An 8,573-nucleotide genomic window follows, 5' to 3' on the forward strand; every position below is an offset into this window, starting at 1 on the left:
CCTTTGAGATGAAATTCCAAAGACTCTCCCAGACCACTGGCCCCATGGTTGTCCTCTCTCCTGGTCCCTTCCCTAAAGGTTTATCCTCAGTGCCTCAGCAGGCGGGAGGTCCGGCTGCATAACTGCACCATGTGTAGAGTAGGGCCAGGTATGGATTCAGCAGGGGGTGGACTTGTCCTGGCTGAGCACTGGGTCCCAGCTCTCTTCACTGGCCTCTGCTGCAGGGAGTGCCCAGGCTGCCCTGTTTCCACCATGCGGCCCTCCTAGGCTCTCCCTCCGTCCCGCCACCATGACTAAGGCACCTGCGTGTACCGTGTACCCGAGACGGCTGCTTGCCACGCATTGACAGCCTAGCAAAGAGGCATTTCCTGGGCAACTTTGAAGCCAGGCTTAGTCATGTGGATAAATTCGGGCCCTGGGAGTGGAGGTGACTCATGCCATTCCAGGGCTCCTGCGGTATGGGTGTGGTGGTGAGCAATCTTGGACCATTTAGGCAAAGTTGCCACCCTAGGACGATGGAATAACAAAATGCAAGGAGCCTGGATCTCGGAGAACTTTGCAGAGAAGGGCTGCCGTGGCAGACTCTCAGGAGAGAAAACAGATGCTCTTGTTTAACTGTGATTTGCGGTCTCCTCGCTGCAGTGGTTCAGCTGACACCCAATCAAATGCACTGAACCCACTAAGGGTCTTTCCCAGGAATTTGGAATGGATACCCTGGGAATTAGCTGTCAGGGGGTCCAAAGGTCATGGCCACAGTCGGAGCCATGGCCAGCCTAAACAGAGACGCTGGATAAGCAGAGGAAGCCAGAGAGAGGAGCATGAAGAGAGATGCAGTGAGAAAAGAGCAGAGAAGAAAGAAGGTAGGGAGGGGGCTGCTGCCCCTCTCAATGGCACCCCAGTCCCCGCACCCCAGTCCCAGGCACAGTTCCTGCAGAGCTCCGGGTGTATCCTGCTGTTCGATGTCATAAAATTGTCCTGTGTCCTTTCACTACTATGACTGAGTTTCTCTTCTTTGCAACCAGGTGAGTTGTAATTAAAATACAGTGCCCTTTATTATTATATTACTGTATCTATTACTTTATATTACTATTATTATATTACTATAAATTATATTATTCTAGTTCTTCAGATCTCAGATGCACATCTCCCCCCAGCAATTTAATATTTCTGAAAATGGTATGCACTTTAATCTCACTTTTTACCTAATTATTTATGTCTGGTATGGTAGATGTTTTATATTTTTCCCTCTCAAAGCAGGTGGTCCATCACGGCTTTGTCTGGTGACCACTCTCTTCTATGGGTACAGAAGCTGCCCAAGGGTAGGGCTTTGTTTTGGGGCCAGCACAGTGCTGGGCACACAGATGCTCAGAAAATGTCCAGTGGAGCAAGGGACCCGGTTAGTCCTGGGTGTCGCTGAATCAAGAAATGATTACATAGGAGCCACGGGGGGGAGCTGCCAGGACTCACTCCCGAGCCCCAGCTCATTCCCCTCCCCTTGCTCTTTCTACTGCCATGTCGGTATTTTGGCCCAAGCTCTTTCCAAACCCTGAGCATGTTCTTTCTTCTCTCTTCCTTTATTTTAAAGTCTCACTCCAACATTTAAATCTCTGCTCTGCTCGCCCTCCTCTGGGGGCTTTCTTAGAGAAACCTACCCCTCAGTGCATTAACAATACTGCTGCCCTCACCCTGAGGTCACCCTATCACCACCACTGGCCAGGAAAGGCCGGTCCTTGTGTACTTCACCAGGTGGATCATCAGTCCCTTTGGGGGCAGGGTCAGAACTGATCTTGGCATAGAGATGGCCAACAGGCACATGAAAAGATGCTTAACATCGCTAATTATTAGAGAAATGCAAATCAGAACTACAATGAGGTATCACCTCACACTGGTCAGAATGGCCATCATTAAAAAGCTACAGGGCTTCCCTGGTGGCGCAGTGGTTGAGAGTCCGCCTGCCGATGCAGGGGACACGGGTTTGTGCCCTGGTCCGGGAAGATCCCACATGCCACAGAGCGGCTGGGCCCGTGAGCCATGGCCGCTGAGCCCGCGCGTCCGGAGCCTGTGCTCCACAACGGGAGAGGCCACAACAGTGAGAGGCCCGCGTACTGCAAAAAAAAAAAAAAAAGAAGAAGAAAAAGTCTACAAATAACAAATGCTGGAGAGGGTGTGGAGAAAAGGGACCGTCCTACACTGTTGGTGGGAATGTAAGTTGGTGCAGCCACTTTGGAGAACAGTATGGAGGTTCCTTAAAAAACTAAAAATAGAACTGCCATATGACCCAGCAATCCCACTCCTGGGCTTATATCTGGAGAAAACTCTAATTCGAAAAGATACATGCACACCAATGTTCATAGCAGCACTATTTACAATAGCCAAGACACGGAAATGACCTAAATGTCTATCGACAGATGAATGGATAAAGAAAATGTGGTACATATATACAATGGAATGTTACTCAGCCATAAAAAAGAACAAAATAATGCCATTTGCAGCAACATGGATGGACCTAGAGATTTTCATACTATCATACTACTAAAGACATGCTAAGTCCTTCTGACTTACTTTCTGAGGTAAATCAGAAAGAGAAAGACAAATACCATATGACATCACTTATATGTGGACTCTAAAATACAACACAAATTAACTTTTATGAAACAGAAACAGATTCACAAACATAGAGAACAGACTTACGGTTGCCAAGGGGGGTGGGGTAGGAGAGGGATGGAGTGGGAGTTTGGGATTAGCAGATGCAAACTATTATATATAGAATGGATAAGCAACAAGGTCCTACTCTACAGCACAGGGAACTATATTCAACACTCTGTGATAAACCATAATTGAAAAGGATATTATAAAAGAGAATGTGTATATATATATAACTGAATCACTTTGCTGTACAGCAGAAATTAACAAGACTTTGTAAATCAACTATATTTCAATTAAAATAAAAAGAACTTGTCTTGGCTGTCCAGCAGGGCACGCACGCCGGCTCCTCCCTTACCACCAGCCTGTCGCATCCGGCTCTAGGCACGGTGATGGTGTGATGCTGGCCCAGAGTGGCCTCTCCCTCCCAACACACTGCTCCAGGCTCTGGGAACCCAGCGGCGGACAAGACATGTTAACATTTATCCTCAAGGGCAGTTACCACTGATGAGGTGCCGCACGTGAGCGGGACTCTTCCGAGGCTCTTCTCTCCGTCTGTGCGGATCATGGTCTGCCGTGCTGGAGGCTGAGGGTTAGAATCGATAAGATCGGTCCCTGCCCTCCTGGAACTTGAAGAGTCAGAGTGAAGGATACAGGCAGAGATAGAGGCAAGTTCATGCTCTAAAGTGTTCTGCTGCAGGACCAGCTGGCTGGGAACCACTCCCGGGCCTTTGTCTGAGGCGCTTCTCCTCTCTTGTCACGGCTGCGGGGCTGGGGGCAGTGACGAACACCGGTCTGAGGGGGCTACTTCCTGCCCCTCACTCCAAGTCTCTGGTCTCAGGCCTGGGAGGCCCAGGTCACCCAACCATGCAGGTGAACTCTAGACTCCTGGTTCTACAGTTTGGGGCTGGCGCTGGGTGACCTGAACGGTTTTCCTGCCATGGCAGAACAATGCAAAGTTCAGGAAGGCCCTGCTTGCATCGTCAGGGGAGCCCCATGGCCCACCCAGCCCATAGAAAAGGGAGGCTCATGGTGGGGGCTGCCCCTGACCCTGGAATTAGTATCAACAGGGCCAGAGCAGGTGCTGGAGAGGAGGGAGCAGGGGCGGAGGCGGGCAGTGTCGCAGAGGCATCAAGATTTGACGCCTAGGGAGACCTTCAGGAATGCCTTCTGGGGTGGGTGAGGGGAGCCGGGATGCACGGTCAGGAACTCTCGCAGGTGGGAGGGAGACCGCAGAATCAGAAGGGGCTTTGACCAGAGGAAACCCAGGGCCACCACGCTCACCCGAGGGTGCCACCCAGAGGCCTCACTCATTCCTGGCATGGGAGCCCTCCTGTAGCCGGGGCAGGACAGGGAGCTGCCCTTAGAGCTGGCCCGACAGGTTTACGGAATAATTACAGGGGCCCTGGTGTGGAGGTGTGGAGCCTGTTTGCATATGATTTGCATATGATTTGCACATGAATAGCCTGCGCTTTGGGTTCCCAGGCAGTTTTCAACTTAAATATTAATTATTGCTGCCCTTAGGGTTTTCATTGGTTGGTTCTGTTTTCTCTGTTTCTTCTCACCCACTTGCTGTCAATGACTCCGATCTGTGTGTGTGTGTGTGTGTGTGTGTGTGTGAGAGCGGGGAAGCAGCCCAGGTGTGGAGGATTGGGTGTCTACTAGGTGCAGAAAGCAGTAGCCGTGCAAAGCAACAAACCAGCCAATGATGCTATAGAAACTTCCGGATTCCTCCCGGGCCCAGCAGGAGCTCCTCTCTGGTGGTGACGTGGGATGTGTGGCCCCCAGCCCCGGCTGCAGCGCAGTACCAGACTCAGCAACTGCCTGCCAGCCTGCCCGCCCCAGCCCTCGCCTGCCCCCCAGATCTGCCAGCTCCTGCCCGCTCTGTCACCAGAGGCCCAGCCACACGCGGCACGGAGACAGGGAAAGGTGAGGCTGTGCAGCGCAGCGTTTAGCTCACAGGCTCTGAGGCCGACTGTGCTGCATCTGGATCTTGGCTCTGTATCCTAAGTAACTTTGCAACTCTGGGCAACTGCCTGACCACCCTCGCGCCCCAGGGTCCTCTTCTGTAAAACAGAGTGACCCAGAGTGCCTGCCTCATTGTGAGGCGGGGACGAGGCCAGCGACTGCGCGTGGAGCCCCTGGCCCTGGGCCTCACTGGTACACAGACTGTGCTCCCTGCCGCTGAGCTGCAGACATCCCACGCCAGGTGTGGGTCACCTGGTCCCAGCCTTGCCCAGTGCGGGACATCCCATGCCAGCATGGCATCATTTGGCTTTGGCGCCAACGTCCCCTGAGACGGAGGCTCACTCCTGTTCTCCTGAGGGCTGTTCCCAGCACACACACGATAACCCCGTTAAAGGACCCTTAGAAGGGAGCTCAGAGCTTTTCCAGGAGCTGGCCTCTGTGCCCGGCTCTCATCCGGAGAAAGGACTTCCTTGGGCGGCCCCTCGGCTCCCTGCAAGTCGACTCGAGTCTGGTGTCTGGGGTCCTGCAGCCCGCAGCTCCCCTTCTCTCTGAGAGCCCAGGAAAAATTGCAGGATGTGCTCCCTTCTTGCGCCTTCTCAACCCAAGCTGCTTAGACCGAGCACCTTGCTCTTGGCCCAGAACAAGGTGGGGCACCAGGGTGACTCCGAGCCACTGACACAGGCCTCTTTGAGCTTTTCTCCTCCAGCGCCTGACTGGGTCCGTAGAGTCCTCCTGGGAAGTGTGACGAGCAGCCTGAGGTTGGCTGAGGATGGCGGCCACTGCTCAGTGCGCCAGGCAACAGGCTGCGGGCTCTAAATACACGGGCTCGAAGGGGTAAGTAAGTGCTACTATTATTCCCATTTCACGGCTGTGGGAAGCGAGGCTTAGAAAAGCTAAGGAATGTGCCCCGAATGGCTTGGCTTTTATGCTGGGGAGCCTGGTGGTGATGCAGACAGGCTGGCTCCAGACACTGGCTGCTACCAGCTGCAGGACTACTTCTCTAAAGGCATTTTTCTCACAACTGGGTTTTCTTTTCTTTTTCTTCTGTAAGAGGTGACTGGCTCAAGAGACGAATCCTTCTAGAATCTGCCTGTCTCCATATCTGTGTTGTAAGCACGATTTGGGTATGTAGCGAGCAATGGTCTTTATTTCTTTTGGCTTCGCTTATAGATCTGAGGTCTTGAGTTGACCTTGGGGCACCCTTATCTAGAGGGGTGGCTACACAACACCCCCCTCCCACCAGGCATCTCAGCACCTCTGAGCCAAGGGCACAACGATTCCCCTCTCATAAGCTCCAAACCAGATTTCTCCTCCTCCTTCCATGTTACCATCATAAAACCTGCTCACACAGCCTCCACCCCAGGCCCCCTTTCACCAGCCCTGATGCTGGGGCCCTGACCTCCCAGAAAAATGCAACTTCCGGAGAGCACTCTGGGCTCGGCAGTCTGTGAGCTTTTTCTCCCCGGGGGTGAAGAATCAAGGCCCCACTTAAGTCATAAAATCACCTCTGATGACCATGACCTTATCAGAACTGCATCCAAATGTGGTGTTCCCATTAAGCTCAGAAGAAAGGTCCAGAAATTTCTGCAAAACTTCAGCCATGCTTGGGGAGTGGGGGGACATCGTTAGGAAAACGGCGAACAAAGTTGTTATTTTCCTCATATCTCCAAGGAAACAGCTCTAGAGTAGGGCTCTTACCCAAAACGTCAGGAGCTTGTGACATGTGAGGAGAATGGGTTGATTCTGACTGTATTGTGAGGACCCAAGGAATGGCTGCATTTTTCTTTGAAAATCCAAGAGACAGCACCTGGGAAGAGGAGGCCGCATATTCATAGTCTTATTTACCTGGACAGGGCATAGCTATTGGTCAGCAAGGCTGCTGATGCGGAGGTTAGAAGTTCGAAAATCGCCCATTCGAGTGCCATCCGTATTCTGTCTGGAGAATTCCAGGAGCAGCCTGGGAACGATGGAGACCTGCTTCCAGCTCCCTCTCTGTCTTCAGCTTCCCCTCTCTGGTCCTCAGTCTCTGCAAAATAAAGAGGTAGGCCTATATCTTCAGTTTCCAAACTTTTAAAACAGCAGTGGCTTCTCTTTAAAAAAAAAAATCTCTTGTGAAAGTCCAAAGTATATGACGGATCAAAGAGCAACAGCTTTGGCTGGGTTTTCTGGGGATGGTTCCCTCAGGGCCCTGGGAAATCTGACAGGTCAGTCTGGGAACCTCTCCCTACCTGAGCTCTAGGTGCCCATCAGCTCCAGGGAAAACAAAGGAGACTCTGGTTCCTGGAGCTTGGACTTAGCCCAGGGAACTTGGCCTTGACCTTGGATGGGCGAAGCAGCTGGAGTGCACTGTGGATAGAGTTTTACGGCATGACATTTGGTGGTCTTTTCCCTTTCTTTCCTTTCACCTTTTCTCCCACTTTCCCAGTTCTTTTCCTTCTCCCTCGGGCACCTGGAGGCAGGGCTCAGCACCAGCTGTGGTTTGCATTGTGGAGCTTAAAATCTGCTGCTAAAGCTTTTTTTTTTTTTTTTTTTGGTACGCGGGCCTCTCACTGCTGTGGCCTCAACCGCTGCAGAGCACAGGCTCCGGACGCGCAGGCTCAGCGGCCATGGCTCACGGGCCCAGCCGCTCCGCAGCATGTGGGATCCTCCCAGACCGGGGCACGAACCCGTGCCCCCTGCATCGGCAGGCGGACTCTCAATCACTGCGCCACCAGGGAAGCCCACTGCTAAATCTTAATCTGGAAAGGTCTCCCAGTCCTACCGAGAAGATTTACCAGCGTTCTCCCAGGACCCCAGCCAGCGGTCCACACTACCTGGAGAACGGCTACCGTGGGGCCCATCGCAAATGAGTGGGGAGGGGTTGTCCAAACCAGGCCATTATTTCTTGAATTTATCACCTCCTTTACCTGTGTCACTGTCACCAGGAGAAATGTGTTTTAATGTCCTGGATCATTAAAACCCAATAATCGCTTTGAAATGGCTTAACTGCTTCCTGCATGGAGATAAAGTAAATAAAACTGTCGTCTCTGTGTCTGCTGTCACTGTGTGATGCGGCAACTCTTTTCCTTTTTTAATAACTGCATTCATTTTAGCTCAGGCCAATGCATTTATGCCATGCTGGTGGTGTATAAATTTGGTAATTAAATCCTGTTATCTTGACACAATGGGCAGAATAAGAAGCAGTTGTAATGCTTCAGAGAGGAAAAGACACTGTGGGAAGAGAGAGAAGGAGATTTGTTTTGTATTTTTTAAAAAATCATTTTCATGGAGTCTTTTTTTAGGACTGACGAGCTGACAGATGCCTGACTAACAGCGAGATCCTTGTGTGGGGAAGGATTCTAGAGAATCCTGTGAAATTGCTCTTCACTTTGTTGTCCACCCCGGCAGAGTAGAAAGTGTATGGTATTTGTAATCCTACAGACCTGGAATTGTATCTAAGCTCAGTGGCTTAGCTGTAGGACCTCAGGTCAGTCACTCACTTCTGTATCTGTCAGGGTGCTTGTGGCTGCAAATAAGAAAAATCCCTTTCCAGAATGACCAAATCATTAAAGAAAATGTTTACGATCCTATAATAAGAAATTCTGATTTGAGGTAACTCCAGGGATGTTGAATTCAGCAGCTTATCAATGTAAGTGAAGAGCCCAGATTCTTTCCAACATTTTCCTCTGCCCTCCTTCAGGGATTGGCTTGGGCTCCTAACCTCGCCCTATGATTGCAAGATGGCTGCCTCATTTCCAGGAATCCCACGCAGACTCAACAGTGTGCAGCAGCAGCAGAGGGCCTCTTTCATCAGCAAGAAAGCATTTCCTGGAAGCTTTCTAGGAGACACAGCCTCACATCCTATTGGCCAGAAGTGTGTCTCATGCCACTTCTAAACCAATCACTGGCAAAGGGGAGAAAGGGAATCATTATGATTGGCTCGCATGAATCAGAGTTTCCTCCTCCTCCCAGCCAGGCTGGTG

The 8,573-nt window shown here is 51.3% G+C and overlaps 1 long non-coding RNA gene across 3 annotated transcripts; it reads left to right on the top strand.

Moving 5' to 3' along the window:
* The first annotated feature begins 369 nt into the window (after window positions 1-369).
* On the top strand, window positions 370-7,623 carry LOC137223927 (uncharacterized). Of its 3 annotated transcripts, XR_010943132.1 has the most exons (6): window positions 370-1,022; window positions 2,973-3,516; window positions 4,266-4,572; window positions 5,318-5,445; window positions 5,663-5,735; window positions 6,465-7,623. It is a non-coding gene; the product is annotated as an uncharacterized lncRNA (long non-coding RNA). The 3 variants fall into 3 exon arrangements; XR_010943130.1 differs by having other exon boundaries at window positions 4,266-5,445; XR_010943131.1 differs by having other exon boundaries at window positions 2,976-3,516; window positions 4,266-5,445.
* Window positions 7,624-8,573: the final 950 nt, after the last annotated feature.

This window comes from Pseudorca crassidens, chromosome 4, assembly GCF_039906515.1.
Source record: "Pseudorca crassidens isolate mPseCra1 chromosome 4, mPseCra1.hap1, whole genome shotgun sequence".
Lineage (NCBI taxonomy): Eukaryota > Metazoa > Chordata > Mammalia > Artiodactyla > Delphinidae > Pseudorca > Pseudorca crassidens.